The following is a 17,506-nucleotide window of genomic DNA, read 5'->3' on the forward strand; positions in this document are numbered from 1 at the left end:
GCATCACCCTGTGCCATATAAAATAAATGTTAATACAATTCTGGTCAGTGAAAACAGTGGTTGATGTTGGGTTTTTGAAAAGGAGAAATTTAAGGAAGAAAACATAGAAACGTTTGCAAATAAATTGACAAAAGGTATTAGAGGAGCGGTGGTGGTGGTGGTGGTGGGATGATAAGTGCAAGCAGGTGGTGAAGAATAGAAAAAGAGGATTCAGAGTAATGAAGAGAACTCAGACCTACCAGCACATGATCGAGCATCAGGCAACAGTAAGAAGCATGTAAGACAGACAAAAAGAGCATACTGGAGGAAGTGACTCATTTTGAAACAGTACACATGTAGGGGAGAAAAGGGAGGATGCTTGAGAAGATGGAAAGTTATGGAAGGGATCTATCCAGTCCTACCAAAACCCAGATCAAGCTGAAATATATTGTACTGTGGGTTAACAAATGTGAGTGAAGAGGAGTCCATGGTTCCCATATTCTTGGATGTAGAGAAGTTGTACGACGTGGTGCTTCCACCTACATGAATGCCCTGCTGTGGCTGTACCACTATAAGCAAGAAAAGTTAAATCCAGCCCTGAAGAGAGCTCTCTGGTTGTGTATTTGTCCTTCATCGTGCCTTCCAATGGGTTTATTGTAACAGACGTAAAGTGGCAAACTGATTGAACAGGTCAGCCGCTGCTCTTTTTTTCTCTAAAATCAAAAGCTCAGTCTGACAGTTGAGATGACGGCCGCTCGTGTTCTAAAGGTTGTATTTGTTCTGCTCTGAAATGATTAACAGAGTGACTCATTTTCTGTTGGTGCAGGCGAAAAATATTATATCTTATCATCAAAACACTTCCCAAAAAGCACATGATTTCTGAATTCAAGTGTTCTAGGTCAACACAAATATTGATTTTGGTATCGATGCTCATCCTGCGTGAAAATCAAACCTCAGAGGAAGAAAACGTCAGCTGGGTGAGGAATGTTGCAGGATTTTATTGACAAGGTTTGAGGGTATCGTAGCACAGAAGGCTTATCATACAGCCGCGTTGCACAGAGTTTGCAGCAATGTGCACTTGCATCAATGCATTCAGTCTCAGAGAAACACTTGACTGCTGAGTGAAGGCAACTGTGATATTGGTCACAAGGTGCAAGCATGTGGTTGTTGAAGGGTTCAAACATTCAAGGATGAGGTGAAACGATTATAGTTAAAGTTTTAGTGAAGTTTAGTCAATGTCCAGTCTGCGCTGTAATATATTAAATCCTCTGAAAAAGCAAAATGTCTTTTAATAATTGACTAATATTGTAGCAATCATGGAAATGATATGACACATATTATGAAGCTACAGTTAGAATTGGTTTGTGGAGCAGCCATTCAATCCAATCCTGCTCTCAGGCACTCAAAAGAGTCCTTGAGATTAGTTAAAACCTGTCTTAAATCTTAAATACCTGATGATGATTTCGCACCCTCCTCTTTTGAGATGGAACAAATACACACAAAGAAGGTGACATTTCTTTGTTGCGATCTCTTTGAGCTTATATGAATTACTGGTTATATTAGCCTGCGTTATTATGGTTTTAAATAGGGCATGAGCTCTACTGGGAGCAAAACTTAAAAGAGAGAGGAGAAGTTTAAAGGAAGAGGAACATCTCTCAGACTGACAGCCAGTGTTGAAGTCATAAAACTTAAAATGAAACAACGATCACAGATGTCATTATACTAAAACAGTGGAAATGGGCAGTTTATAATTCGCTTTACCAGCAAATGATTAGATGTCTTTTACTCCACAGAGGATATTTGCGTGAAATATGCAGTGCCATTTATGTGATGCCATCATCGCACATTATCATAAAGTATAAGCTGCGTGAATATCTGGGAGCGAAAATTGACTCAATGTTCATGGCAACAAAGAAGTAGCCTTCATATACTAATAAAAGCCTTGGCATGCATGATTAGGATTTTAAGATAGAGAAACGGAGCCTGTCTGTAATAGTTCAGAGACCTGTCAGTCATCTGAACGGCACTGACTCTGTGTTCACCCCTGCAAGGCGACAGTGTGAAAAAAGAGCATGCATGTGGATTCTGCATGGAGACTTGAGAGAATAGATTGGAAACTGAGCATAAATTAGAGTTCTATTCACAGTGAACACAGCTTTCCAAGTACAGAACATGTAAATTTTATTATCACACAGATGCTCCATGGATTCATTTTCTTTAATCACAGATTGCATTTACATGTTGCATGAAACCTTCGGAGCAATGACAATCTTTTCTCCTAACTGTGTTATTCCTCTTAATTGTCTCGAAATCTAATGAATACACCATCAGCGCTGACATATGTAAATTGTATCAGTGTCAGCTGAGAATAGTACACGCGTTTCCTAGCAGTTGCTGTTCTCTCATTCTGTTGTTTACACTCGAGGCACATTATGGATGAGGGATTTCCATTGCAAATGCACCACCAAGCTCTCGTTTTGCCAAAGCACACATACACAAAAACACCTGCAGGTCTACTAGACCATGATAGCCCCGCCGCAGAAGGGCTTTCATGTGATTGCACATATCAATCTGACTCTTGATGTGCGAGCACAGACCAAGAAAGAGAGCGGATTACAAATCAGCTGACTCCCCACATTTTCTTCCAAGTGACTTATTAGAAGGGTTATTCTGAGCCGACCGCTGAGGGGGGGTTGGCTGAGTAGTGAGACCCTCAATGGAGCCAATCTCCTCTCTCACAATGGCAGATTACTTTAGACAACCCTTCTCGGCTTCACTCAGTAACAAACGGAGAGACCCTTTCTGCTTTTTATATGTTGTGCTCACAGATTTCCTCCTTCTCACACACAATTTTTGTCACAATCACAATTCATCCGCCCTGTCGGAATTTCTTTGGCTCACATGAACAGCCACGGGGCTGCGGTCGTCCCCAGGGCCATTTCGTCAAGATGAGCACTGAAACGCTTTAAAGAACGTTTCAGGAACACGTCATTTACCTGGTAGAAGTTTTGTTTCTGGTCTGCTGTGGGTCTCTGCTCGCTCCGTCACTTGAGCTGATAATAGAACAGGAACAAGGAGGATTTCCTTTCAGCACAGCGCCTGGACCAGAGAACTGTTCCTGTTTGTGCCTGCCCCCCAGTTATCTGCTCCCGCTGCTCAGCACTAATAAGGTTTTCCAAGCGGTTCCGTCATCACATGTGCGTGTTTACACTTAAATAGACTGCTGGCGAGCCACTGCTCTGTGAAAACATCCTCTTTGTGTTAAAAAAATACTAATTATTTACCAAAAATTATATGTAAATGAAAAACAAATTGAGATTTATAGTTTCATCTTGTCATATTTGCATGTATCTCAGTCTAAATTAATCCCATTCGAGTCTTGCTGAGGCAAGTTAGCTGATCATTTGCAAAATTACACTGCATAATTAATCCGCTATCAGAGACCCGGAAGGCAATTACAGGGGATTGGTCATTAGCAGTTCTGTACGTTCGACCAGTGGCAGATCAGGCCACTCCATTACAGGATAAACGCACAGCTCCTCAGAAGACCTCATGCTAAATGGAAGTCTGAGGGAAGGCCCCTAATGGCCTCTGTGACTTGGGTAATAGTTTTGTTATCAGAGACAAACAGGCATAATGATTCTGAAACACATCAAGAGGACATCAGCAAATATAAAAATCAGCAAATGGAATGGCCACAGGATGACCCCAATGAAGAGCATAAATCAAATCAAAACCCCCTCAGTAGCCCCTAAATGTGTACTGCAGCTCTTCAGCACTTGCCTGAAATACCCTTAACTCAATCCATCAGTGCTGTAATATGATTACAGCCCGAAGTTTTAGTCCTCGGAAAAGCCATTTCACATTTTAACTATGATGCCATATTTATTCTTTATTCTTTCTTCTTTGTTCGGATCCCCATTAGCTTCCACAAAGTGGTCGCTAGTCTACCTGGGGTCCGAACAAAACGAGGACATTAAAAAGGCGACAATCAGTCAAAGGCTGTCAGGATTGTAAATAAGAGATTGTTCTTAATGTCTGGTAAGATTAAGGTTAAATCAAAACACTTCTTTATTTGGACCAGTTTCATAACTAATTGGCTTAATAGTTTAGTTCAGTTACTTCAGTAAAAGTACAAAAGTACTAGAATCAAAATACAGTTTTTGTACAAAAAGTAAATGTACTCATGAAGCAGAATGGGACATTCCATTTTAATATATTGTATTAAATGATAATTACTGATGTACTCATACGCACATTACTTTGATGTTTCAGCTAGTGAAGGTGAGGGAATTTTTTATTTTTGCTATACTGCGAGGTATCTTGCGAATGTTACCCTGATGATCATTTATCTTATCCATTATATTACATCATACTCTTTTTTTATTATGTTTTGTTTTATTGTTCTGAATCTGCAAAGTTAGTTAAGTTATAAAATTAAGTTGTGGAGTAAAAACAACACAGTATTTGCCTCTCGAATGCAGTGGAGCAGAAGTAGAAAGTAGCAGAAAATGGAAATACTCAAGCAAAGAGCAAGTACCTTGAAAATGTGCTTAAGTACAACACTTGAATTAATGTACTTAGTTACCTTTCAGCACTGCAGTCTTTCTGGGTAACCTTACATTTTGGACTTAACCTTTAGTGTGTGGCCTACATATCTGGGAGAGTCAAGTCCCTGCACAGAGTGACAAGCCTGTTCAGTGTAACCTGACTCTGTGTCCTCTCCTGTTACCTCTCTGCTCGAGATAATCAGCACCTTCCTGCGCTTTCTGTTCTCGGCGGGCTAAGAGATTTATTAACTAGCAAACAACGTGTAAGGTCTCAGGAATGTGCTCCAGTTTTGTCCATTGGACCTGACGGTGACTGGCACTCACGCCTAACGTGGCGGGCAGGTCTGTATCAGTAGGTCTGCGTGGGCTGCCAAGTGTGTGTGGAGCGGTGCTCCTGCTTAATGTCTGGCTGACGCCCTGGGCTTTGGGACGATGGAAATGGGGGAGAACGCGCACAAGCCCGACTTCGGGTCCCAGGTGTACGCTTAACGCTACCTATCAATTCTGGCCCAGGGTGAGGAAGACTACAAGCCGGATCAAATCATGAGTCAGAGCTGCAGGATGCATTTCAGCCTGCCTTACATTGCCTGGCTAGTCACATGGCAACAGCGCAGACTGAGATGGAATGAGTCAACGGCTACGGGAATCACAGCCACACATCCATCCAGGTGATTTGTGGGAGAGTGTGTATTGAATGTAGCTCCTCGGGTGTATCGCTCATAATCCCATGTTGCCGCCATACCTATGATAAGAGACAACCAGGAGAGAAAAATCATCAGCTGCGTTCAAGGAGAAGGAATGGCTGCATCTGAAGCTGCCTATTATGTGGCTCCCCATATCCACCCACTGCTTGGTCCAAGGCTGTCTGTGCTGCTTAGCTCTGGCACAGGGACTCTCTGTGATACAGCAGAGCTCTCAGTGCAGGGAGCAAAGTCCTGTTATCCAAATCTGTCTGCACTGTCTCATTTAACAGATAAGAGGCTAATCTACAGGGTGGCCAGGAGATAGACCCACAAATACAAGGCCTCTCTTGTTGTTCGCTCGCCATTCTCCACATTCCTGGAACGTGTATAGGCATGTGCAGACAAACAAAACCTTGAGGATCCCCCCCTTCATCCCCTCAGGCTCAGATGTGTGTTATAAAATATAAATCATAATGTCTCTGTTCTATTTATCTGCCTGAATTGTTTTCATTCTTACAGATGTAAATTAGGGCCATCGCTTCCCCGTTTCACTCTGCTGTTTAATACCGAGCAAAGAATCGTAGTTCCAAGCAGTGCTGCAATGCTGGTGCAAAGACTATTGTATTTGTACAGATAATCAGTGTCCAGCTTGATATTTGTAGCACTTCAACCAGAATTTCTGAGTATTTACAACACAGGTCGATGTGTATCGTAAAGACTTCTGACGGCTCAGACTTGCTGATGGAAAATAATATCTGCAATGAGTCTGACATCCTAAACATCAAGTCAGTGGGCTTGTGAAGAGGGGGTCATCAGTCTTTTCTCTGTTATCAACACAGTCAGGCGATGAATCCCCAGTAAAGCTGAGTGCTGTTTTAAAACTAATACCACTGCAGGTGCAATACCAGACTTTTAGTACCAATGTCAAACAATACTTTTCAGACACCTTGTTTTAATGAATACTGTATAGATATGTTTTTCTACAAAACCCTTTTTAAAAGTTGAACAAAAGAAGCCATTCTGATTGAAATCCTGGACTGTCGGATCAAAAAATAAGTAAACAAAATGACAATTGTCTCGAAAGAAATGACAAGTTTTCTTTGCTACTGAGACATTTCGGATGTATTGCGGATTAATACCCAGCCCTAATCCCCAGTTCAGCTGTTCAGTTGCCCACAGCAGAATATTGTGGCCACGCTACCACTAATTAGCTTCTATTTGAATGCATGTAACTAAACGTGTCCCAGCAAAATACTGCATGGTACAGCAAGGGGTTAAAAACCAATGAATAAACAATGGTTTCAATAATTAAAGCCTAAGGCACAGAAACAGGCACAAACTGGCATGCTAACCAGCTCTCTAACAGAGTGTTTCTTGGTAATTGTTTTTGTCCTTTTGTTGGCTGCATAGTTACAAACATTCAGCCTCTGTCCTTTATGTCAGACCCTTTTCACCGCAAATCATCTGCACAGATGAAGGCCTGACATAGGACAAAACGCTTGTCCTTTGCTCTCAGTAAGTGGGACACAAACAAGTATATGAGGAGCTCATTATTCTGTTGCTGGAATGTGGATCTTATGTTATTTGAAGTCGCAAAGCTGTTCGTTTTTAAATACGGCTATGCATATTCCTGTCAACGCCTGTGACAACAAATACGGGCTCTCCTTTGGTTCGACTGCTAACTTTCAGTGCATGCCAAAGTTACAAAAGAACTTCATAATAGTCGGTGTTGCCACACTATTGCAATATTGTGTAAAAATATAGTATTGTGCTCCAGCCAAGATCTCATTACCTCTTTCCCCACCTCAGTGCATTTTCAAGATCAAACGCTGTTTGAAGGTACTCATCATACCTGATACATGAAACTCAGCAGATAGCCCTCTCTGAAGCTACAATCAGGAGCTTTGATGGGGTCCTGGGATAGGAAGTTATTGGAAAGTTATGTGAAAGGTTTATTTCACCCTTTTCTGTTTAACATGGAAAGTGAAGATTCATTAGCTCAGATAATTTGAGGGACTAATAATGCAGAACTATGCTCCCACATTGTTATTGGCATTTCTATGTATGTAGTTTTAAGTTCCCGTCCCCTCTTTTGCAGCTCTTTGAAATGAATGCCAGAACTTATTACACTTTCCACCATGCTTATCAGATCAGGTTACTGCCTAGGGGGCTGTTTCCAACCACAACACTGGAAACCATACCGTCATAATGTTGCCTACATTGCATATTTGTGCACCTGTGGATGACACAGTATCCTTTGGCCTGTTTGAGACATAGCCCGGAGGACCACTTCCTCTCACATCTGCCATGATCTCATCCTCAGCTTTTCTTTTAAAAGACACTGAATTAAGGCCTCTACGACCCAGGGCCATGGCTGTGGTCTTGTTATTGAGACATTAAAAGTTTGGTTTTGCTGGCTGATTGTAAAAATGGAGAAGAGGACCTGTATGAAATCTCCATTTTTTAAGTGGTTCGTTTAAACTGGAACACGGTTTTGAACAAAGCTTCATTTATCTGAGTGCAGGAGGAGACTTTTTATTATTCAATGAAAGAGAAATGCATTAATGATCTGTCTCTCCTATTAAACTATGGAAGGTCTTACAGGAGGTACTGCAAGGCTCTAAAACAATGCTTTTAAAGTCCTCTCTTTACATTTAAATGAAGGATTTTTTTTAATTTTTCCACTAAGTGGTGTCATTGTGTGCTGTGCAGTTGAGATTCCTGTTGCCATTACACTTAAAACAATGTCATCTCAGATCAGCGTAGACAGTTTAAAGCTTTAATTAATTAAGATAAAATTATCATCTTTTAGGTGCAGAGACTTACCCGGTAAACACAGCTAGTTTACCAGGGTAAAGGCATTTCTGCTCTTTCACTGTGGTAAATGGTAGATGGTTATTTGTCAGGTCACACCTCTCTGGTTGCTGGTGCCTTCTAGCTTTGTAATTTTAGTAAATAATACGTTTACTGTGCACACAGGTAGAGATAGACATTTAAGCTGACTGCAGTGTTGAGCTTTGTTCAAGGACACATTGATGATAGCTGAGAGGCAAGAGCATTCATAATTCACTCTTTAAACCACTTTCTTGACCAGCCTCTATCGCCACGAGACTATCACTGCTCCTTAGAAATCATATGATATAAGGACTTCAGTAGATTACAGTGCCACATTGATGTATGCAGTCTTTTCATATTTTTGGCCATGCATCCTTAAAAGACTTTTTTTTTTTTTTTTATCACTGATGCTCCGTGGCTGTAAAATCATGGAGAAATGTAGTGAGGAACTAAATCAGGGCAGTGGCATTTGTTGCACAACAACTGAAATCATGGTGATTAGGCTTAAACCTGCAGATTTTACATGCAAATAATCATCCGTTACATTCAAGCCGTTGCCAAACACATATATTGTTCACATATTGTTCATGAAGGCTATCACTGCAAGGTAAATCTGTCTGTATTTTGCAGTATGCCAGAGTTTTTAAGTTTGTGCTGCGTTCCAGTACCCATACTACCTTACTATTTAGTGTGCCAGAAAATGATTAAGTATGTCCCAATACACAGTATTTCAAATGCAGTCTGCCAAAATACCATGGTGTCTGGTCTCAGCATCTGTTCGCAGTATGCAGGCCAGCATCCTTTTCTACCTATTCTGACCCACAATATTGTGTGCAGCAGAAGACTGAGCTACCGAGAGCAGGGTTTCTACAAAATCGTGGGGCCCATACTACGCAATATAATGATGAAGTACATCCAAGTTGCATGCATACTACATGGAAAACGTATATGAATTGGGTAGGCAACCCTGGTGTCTGTGGTGACATTCCCATGCTGGTGCACCAGTAGTGATGCATTTTATGTCAACCAGCAACAACTGGTTTGGCCAGAGCTGAAGGGGGAAGCAACCGTAGCGACAGAGTAGGCAACAGCAACTGGAAATATGGAGGAGTTTGGTGCCATAAGCATGCGTTGGCAGTGTTTGTGTAATTTTGTCACTGCCAATAGGCGGGAGACAAAAATTCCTCACTGGAGGTTGAAGTAACTGCCCAAGTTGAGAGCAAGAGGCAACCTCTGTGGCTCAAAATGTAATCCAGTGTGGAAGTGCAAAAAACAGCAGTTCCTCTAATGACCACTTGAGGCTTTCTCCAAAGGTGACTCAATCCCCATAGACTTCCATACTGAAATTTACAACTTCACTGAAGAAATAAACATGTTAACAGCCTGGTGCAAAAACAGTTTTGGTCTTTAAAGCTAATTTCCCCGTTTATGACAACTGTAAGGGGGTGAATTTTTATAGAACTCATCTTAGTTAGCCGCTAGGTTTCAGCAACCAGGCTTCATTCAGCCCGCCTCAGCTCCACCCACGCTCCACCTCTTTGCCCACCTGCTCAGCTAAACAATGAGCTGAAACTCACAATAATGTTCTGTAAGCCACTGATTCAGGTGAGAAATCTCTGTAGATTCATCACTGCTAGTTATCTCTTTCACATTGCCAATAGTGATCTTAGCTTTGATACAAAAATCAAACATACAACTAAAAGTGCCTTTAATCACGTGGAACGACACCCCAGAGGAATCTGAGGGAGGCTCATCAGAAGACTTCTTTAAAAGCTGCTCTAGATCTGCTCTAACCTCGTCTTTTTGCAGAACTGTCATTTAATTTCTCTTGTTTTGCTTGATCCTCGTTTTGTCTCGCCTGTGTGTTTATTACTTTTTCTGCATCTTCTGTGTATTTTGTTGGTTTGTTTTCCTGCTTGTATGAACAGCATTAATGAAGGGTCTTTAATTGAAAAAGAAGCTTGGATGAAATTTGATTATGTCACACTCACGACATTTATGGAATATAAATGGAAATGTGGCGTCACATGGTAGCTTGTTGTCCCCAGTGCCTGTTCTGCATGAGAATTTTTTTTTTTCTTTAATTACATAGCCTACAAAACAGAACAACACTCATAGAGCATGGCAAACATAATCCTTGTTCTGTAAGCTATTTAATACTAGGCTAAATCTCCTATTAGTATTCCAACTCCAGTCTGTTCCGTCCAATGTCTCCCTCGCCTCAATTGTTCAAAATAATACATGCGCTTCAAAGCAAAGCCATATATCTTCAAAGAAAGATATATGGAAATGTGCTTTCGAATATAAATCACCATTCTGCATCTAAATGCACAGTAGTTAACACCATAAAGGAGTTCACTGTGCATGTGGCTGTTTTTTTGTGGCTCTCTTTCATTCTTTAAGTAGGTACAGTGGACGTCACAACACCTGTAGATTCTGTAGTCTTATCATGTGAGTTATAAAGGAACTTATTAAGTTTGTACAACCAATCGCTTTCATGTTTGATAAGCAAACATCAAATAACAGAAATGTCAAACCATTGCTCCTTGCCTGGGAGGGAATCAAAGACAGTTGCAGCTTTTAAGATCAAACTACTGCAGAAGTTGCTTTAATGAAAGGCAAACCTGCTGTGAGCTCTGGTATGTGGAAGCAGACAAAAGCAGAATATGTCTTCAGTCACCATTTGGCAAGACAAAGTTAAAAAAGGCTGTGAAATTCAATGCAGGGAATGTTAAGCCATGTTTGTTTGTGCATGAGAGGGTCGGAGAGAAGAAGAGAGACGTTCCACGGCTGAGTAATTGTAGTTGTTGCCCTCGTGTCATCTCTCGTTGTTTCAGTGCCATTTAGTATGAGAGGTATTTGTTAAGCTTGAATGCTCCCAGACAAGCAGGGATGATATACATTGTGTTTGCCAAAGCAAACGGGGGGGCTGGGGGGCTGTGTACCGTGGGTGAGGCAATGCTTTGGAAAATATGACATCGCTGTCTAATTTCCAGCTAGATTTGAGTTTAGAAATGATGAATGTTAAAATGAAAACACATGCAAGCAATTCAGGCTTAACCAAACTAAATGAGAAATTATCCAAATACAGATGCACAACCCAAAGGTGTGGTTCAGTCACGAAAAAGTGAACCCCAACTGTGAAATTAAACCAAAATGAACATGTTATCCTCTCTATTGCACCCTCACTCTTTTCACTCTGGCAGAAATACTACATCTACGCACACATGCCAGGGAGGAAAACTGATGAATTGCTATGAAATCCCACACCTAGTGCAGCTCTCTGCTTGTCCAGTCGTGAGTCACAGTGGTAATTATATCCCTGCATTATATATGGCAAGTGTATTGACACAGTCACACTTACTTCTCCAGTTAATGGCTGTGTCATAGCCGACACTACACCTTTAGCTGTTTTGAAGCCACATCACCGTGACTGGTTTCTGGCAGCGGTCTGACCCACACACCCCTAGTGGTGGTTGCATTCTTCTTCTTTTTTTCACTTTAACAAAGCATCCTGTCCCTGCAAGATGGATTTGAAATCACACAGCACCTCCTGCTGTTTGAAAGACAGCGTCACCGGGCCCGACAGACCACAGCAAGTTATTCAGTACAGCTGTGATATGGTTAAGTGCTTGATTCATAGGGCGCCATTATGTAGGAACTCCCATTGAGTTGCCGCTGAATGGTTGGCAGATTAAACAATAATAGGCCATATTATTCTTCTTTTGCTTGCTTCAAAGTTATGTGTCCCTGTCAAAAGGTTTAAGACATAATGTAATGTGTCTTCCCTCAAGGTTGGGGTCTAATATGGCTTTATTCACTCAGTGGAACTGTACAGAGTTAGGGCTGTGGTAATAAGACCAGACAAGTGCATTTCTTTCATCCCAATAAATGATCCTGTAAGTGCTTAAACTGTGCTGAAACCCAGCAGCTGTGGCAACAGTGCACCTAGTTGCTTATTAGTATGCATAGTAGCATATTGGCTCCTTATTAGTCATTATAAAGCACTCATGAATGCCTTATTCTAGGGTTATGCTATTAAGATTAATGTAGGTCTACAATAGCTATGAACAACAGTAATTTGGAGGTTATTGGGGCCAGACTCTTGGTCAGTGGTGTAGTATTTGTACAATACGGACATGCAGAATAATGCATTAATAAGTGCTTTATAAAGAGTGACTATGCTACTAATATGTATGCTAATAAGCAACCAGATAATGTGGAATATGTGTAATTTAATACAAAGTGTTACCGCAGCTGCTCAATTCATTATTCTCGTCATACATTTTGGAAGTAAAGAGCTAACAACTGTAACAAGCTGTATGAATGTATCTGCTCTAAATATCTACACGTTTGCCCGCCCCTGAGCTTACTTTATATAGCCTCTTTGACTCCCGGCCAAGAGAAAATGTCACCATCAGACAGACAAAGTCAGAAAATGTAACAGCTTACAGCGACGGTAGTAAAAATGTCAAGCAATGATGGATAAAGGCCTTTTATTTAGAAATATAAATACGCGTTCGCATGCATCCTCTCCCCATTTCTTTTGCCGTGAATGGGGGGCACCTGAGAGACAACTGAGATAATTTGAGAAATGGATGGAGATGTCATGCTCAAATTACCCAGACGTTCCCTCCTTCACAGAGGAGCAGTGGGAGCTGTCTGGGTGTCTTGTTTCACTGTCTTTAAATTAATGAGCCGTTTGTCAAGTGAATATTCATCACGGACACATTTTGCTTGGTCTGAAATAGACTGATTCATGTCTCCGTCCCTGAATGTTGTTTGTTTTCCATTTCTCAAAGGAAAATGATGTCTGCCAATTGCTAAAGATGACTGGACTTTATATTGTTACTGTATAATTTACAATAATATTGAAATCCAGAGCCTGTGGAGGATGAGAGGGTATAGAAATAATAGTACAAAACATACATCAGCTATTATTCTTCCCTTACAGCACAGCAACGCATGATGAAACGATTGCAATATCAACATTGGTACACTAGATGGCGCTATGTGAGAGAAAGTTACTGATCTTAAACGCCACAAACTTCAAAAGAAAATGCAACGAGCTTCGATTTTACATTTGGGAGACCAACTCTGGCGAAGCCAATTTTGCTCTCTATATTAAAAAAAATGCCTCACTTTTATCAGATCTACATGTTGACTCTCGGCCTGACAATAAACCCTGGGACGATTTCTCACAGGTAGCTGTTACCTGCGCTTCACTGGAGTTTAAAGGGGCAAATAGCAAATAGACAAGAAATCAGCCGTGATGGCGGCGTCCACTCCTCCAATAAAACGTTCACTATAATTGAGACAAGGTGACGCCACACATTTCTCAATAACAGTCCGATTGATTCAGCAAATGTAATTTCCGCGGTCATGCTGAGATTTCACGCGGCGCAGAGGCTCCGCGGTCCTGACTGTGTCGATCCGCGGTGCGACGCGCGGGGAGACGCGCGCCGCGCTCGCGGCAGAGGTCCTGCGGGGACAGGAGCTCACCACAGCGGCCGAGGCGGGGACACAAACACCGTGGAGGCTTGAAGGCAAAGGACTTTTTACCCAGAGAGCACCCTGCTCTCTCTCACGGGCTGCCTCGGTTAATTGTGAGCGGGGTGGTCGCCGCCTGAGTGTGTTTGTGTGTTTGTGTGCGTGTGTGCGCGCGCGCGCGCTGAGTGCGTCTCTCCCCTCCTCAGCGCACAGGCGCCCTGCACTCCGGTCTGCTGACACACCGGGAGGACAGACCGCACTACACGTCCGTGTCATTGGACTCTATGTGGATACAAAGCCCGGTCATCACAGATCCATGGGGACACTTTAGTGGCGACTGCGACCTTTTGCATGAGAACAGGTGAGTGACTATCTGGAAAGGCACGTTTTTGAACGGCATGTTCCCAAATCTCCAACTTGAAACAGCTCTCGTCCAATTGGTGCCATTCTCGTGATTTAGTGTGTTATTCTCTGAATTCCACCAAGCAGAGAGACTTGTATTTGTAATTTAACCTTCAAACTCTTCTTAATGAGCAACCACCGAATTAAAGCTGCCGATTACAGCCTCCTATGTTTTTACCAGGACGCGCTCATGAGTATGAGCTGAAATCCTAGACTAGATTAATGAAGCCATAAACTGACTGGGCTGTTAAATACAGCATATGGCAGAAAGTCGCCAGATGAGCAGGGGACGCAGTAGGACCGTGGAGACAATCGGTCTCTTGTGTGTGGACGGTTTTATGATAATGAAAGTGGACCCCGTTGGCCAGGCCAGTCCTGCGCACAAAGATCGTTCTCAACAAGTCCGGTACTGTGGGCGCCTGGCTGGTGCTGAGGCAGCGAGTGTGTGTGACAGCGCCATTATTCACGAAGATGCCTAATTGCGTTAGTCTAACGCTGGATAGAAGAAGTGTCCTGATGAGCTGACCCCAAAGAAAAGCAAAACTCTGCTGCTCGGACGCGCTTTGCTCACTTCTGCCACGAAACTGGAGAATTTCTGCTCACATTTTGCAAAACTACACGTGCAGTTTACTCGTAGTGCATTAATAGACCCTATAACGGATGGTTGTGTTTATTTGCCCACGCTGTCTCCAGATATTTCCAGTGTTTTGTTCGCTAGACACAGCACACAACCAGTGAAGTGGTTTGAAGGATTGGTTTAATTTAGCAGGGAGGCTTGTCAACACATTGATCAACCAGGAGGGTTCAGTACAAGTTAGTCTTGATACTTCTCTTGTATTGTAATACCTGGAATAAAAATTAGCTTTATTAACACTCACACACATGTATCCACTTTAGCACAACAGGCCCATATAAAACACAAAAGACTGATCATCTTTAGGCTCTTCAGTACAATAGGATCAATAAAAAAAAGGCATCTGATAGTGGACCAGCTGATTGATTCAGGAAATCATGGTCCTGCCTGCCTGGAGACTCATGAATCTTGCATGTGCACCTCCAGTGTGTTTACACTCAAACATAAGTGGAGAGAAATGGGACCCAATTGGAGAATTGCACATTGCTTAGGGTGTAACTGTAAGCTGTTTGTGGAGGGATTCATTTGGATGTAATGCATTGTGTGGCTATTTTACTGGAATAAGTACGAGAACATGATTCAGATTTATCTTCCCAAGCACATAACGGGTATCAATAAGGAACAGGATTTTCTCCTGTGTGTGTTTGTGTGTGTGGTGAAGGGGGCATCTGCTTGAGTGCAAATACACTCTTTATTCCTGCGAGGGGAAAAGGGACTAGGCCATACAATTTGGCTGATGTGAGAGGTACACATATCTTTGAGAGGGACTCCAGGGTGCACAAAGACAGACCATCATCTATTGCTGAGTCTCTGTCCAAATGCAATTCCTTAATGCACTCTGAGAGTCAGAGATCTAATAAGAAGTGGAAGAGCATCTTCAATAATGAAACCCCACCTGCATCTCTGCTGCAGAGTGAGGGCTGGGGCCGAGAGGCCTCATAAATAACAGAAACCAGACCTGACACGTGCTGCTCCAACGTCTGGGAACTGCCAATAATCCCTCTCATCTACTAAGATGCTGTTCTTGCAGACGGAAGGGGAGAAAGGGGGGGGGCAAGTTTTAGCTTGCAGTCATCAAGTAAACAGTTCTGCAGAGAGAGATCATGGATGTTCAATCACCTTTTACAAGAAGAGCTTTCCTGGATAATTTAGCCGTTCACAATGCAGGGAAGCAGAATTGTTTCCACCGACAAAACATCTTGAATTGTCTGCAGATCTTCATTTTATTCTCCTCTGAAACGAGCCCCGCATTGTTTCTCTTCCCCACGTAGACTGAAAGTCTGTAATGCCTTGTAGCGCTTTTGCACTCGGACACGTTTTATGAGGCAGATCAGCATCGTCGTCTTCGCTCAGGCGTTAATTTAGTTGTTGTTGTTGTCACAGGAGCGTTGTTGTGATACAAATTAATTTCCTCTCCAATGTTTGAGATAAATCCCCTGTAGCAATTAACCTGCGTTTTAGCAATTAACCTGTGCTTGTCGCTATCTAATAACTACAGACTCTCGAGGCTTAGCTCCCTCTTTTCTTTGTCGATTGAAATAGATTTCTGCTACGAGTTAATCATCCTTATGTTTTACCGCGCCATGCTTTAGGATGCCAAACAAGAAAGGCACGAGACAAAAATCACATGCATGCTCGTTGGTATCATGTGATGCGGTTGCTCCCATGCACATAAACAGTATACATTCCTTTGTTTTTGGATGCTTCTGTTCTGCCATGAAGAAAGCCTTTCTTCCGGAGCAGAATGTGACCCTCGCTGCTGTTCTTAAGACTGACCCTGTGGCTGACAGAGCCGCGGGCTGTCCCTGCTATGAAAAGATAGCACTGTGTTGAACTGCAAAGATTGACCCAGCAGGCCCCGTGACTCTCCTGTTGTGTCTCTCAAAGAGTCTCATGAGCGTGATTTATTTAGTTCAGAAGTCACCCTCAAAGAGCAGCTTTCATGCCGTGCAGAGAGTGACTCAAGAAATGGGGATAGGTGTACGCTAAGTACGCCACTCCAGTGACTAAGTGCTGCATATCAAGCGAATGAGCTAAAATACTGCCTTCGTGACAGTAATCCGCTTTGCTCTACAGTACGCTAAATGGAGGTTTTCTTTCAATTGGCCATCTGCATCAGTATGTGTGTGTCTGTTTTTGTATTGCGACCAAGAAGGAGAGAAGCTTTTTATCCCCCCCCTTCAGCTGCCGAGTGCCTGAAATATTTAACAGGGACTGCACTATTTTTGGGTTTGTGCTCGGTTTGTTGAGGAGCTTATGTAATATGTAGTTTCAGCTCAACGTGCGTGGAGCTGTTGTGTACCAAATAAGATGCCAACTGAAGTGCAGCGATGCTGTAAACAGTATGATTTTGCAGCCATACTGTACACCACTATAAAGGATACTGTAGTACATGGGAGCAAGGACTAGTGCACCATCTGTGCTTTGATGAATTTAATTGCCATTTTTAAGACGGTGGCTTTAACGTCAAGGAAGCAGGGCCAGGCCACATCTTCTCATGTTTCTCTGCGATATCGATCAGCTCGTCTCTCTTCCCTCCAACTGTCCCCATCTCTCCCCCTTTCTTTCTCAATTTGTCTCCCCTCTCCCTCTACTGTTCTCCTCCCTCTCCTCTCTCCTCCGAGGTGTCAGATTCTCTGACTCATGCCCTGGTGTGGAGGATGGGAGGGAAGCAGGGATGAAAGAGAAGAGAGGAAAGTCATTTTGCAGATAGAGAGAGTGACCTTCATCCAGTGAGAGGGATGGGATAAAAGCTAGAGTTAATACCCTGCCAAAGTGTATTCTCCAGCATGCCAAAAAAACCATTCAGAGTGATATACGGTCCTAATAGAGGCTCTCTAATAATAAGAAGCGTGCCATTGTAAGTCAAGGCAAGGCAAATGAACAGAAAATTCCAGGATTGAATCCAGAGAGGGATAAACACTCTGGAGAAG

General features: G+C 42.5%; 1 protein-coding gene across 1 annotated transcript in view; it reads left to right on the top strand.

Annotated features, from left to right (window-relative positions):
- The first annotated feature begins 13,838 nt into the window (after nucleotides 1-13,838).
- Nucleotides 13,839-17,506, top strand: part of LOC121612562 (poly(rC)-binding protein 4-like) — a 34,952-nt gene continuing 31,284 nt past the window's right edge. The window contains exon 1 of the mRNA XM_041945532.1: nucleotides 13,839-13,898. The gene's annotated coding sequence lies outside the window, so the exon portion shown is untranslated. The remainder of the gene's footprint in view (nucleotides 13,899-17,506) is intronic.

The sequence above is a fragment of the Chelmon rostratus genome, chromosome 10 (assembly GCF_017976325.1).
Source record: "Chelmon rostratus isolate fCheRos1 chromosome 10, fCheRos1.pri, whole genome shotgun sequence".
Lineage (NCBI taxonomy): Eukaryota > Metazoa > Chordata > Actinopteri > Chaetodontiformes > Chaetodontidae > Chelmon > Chelmon rostratus.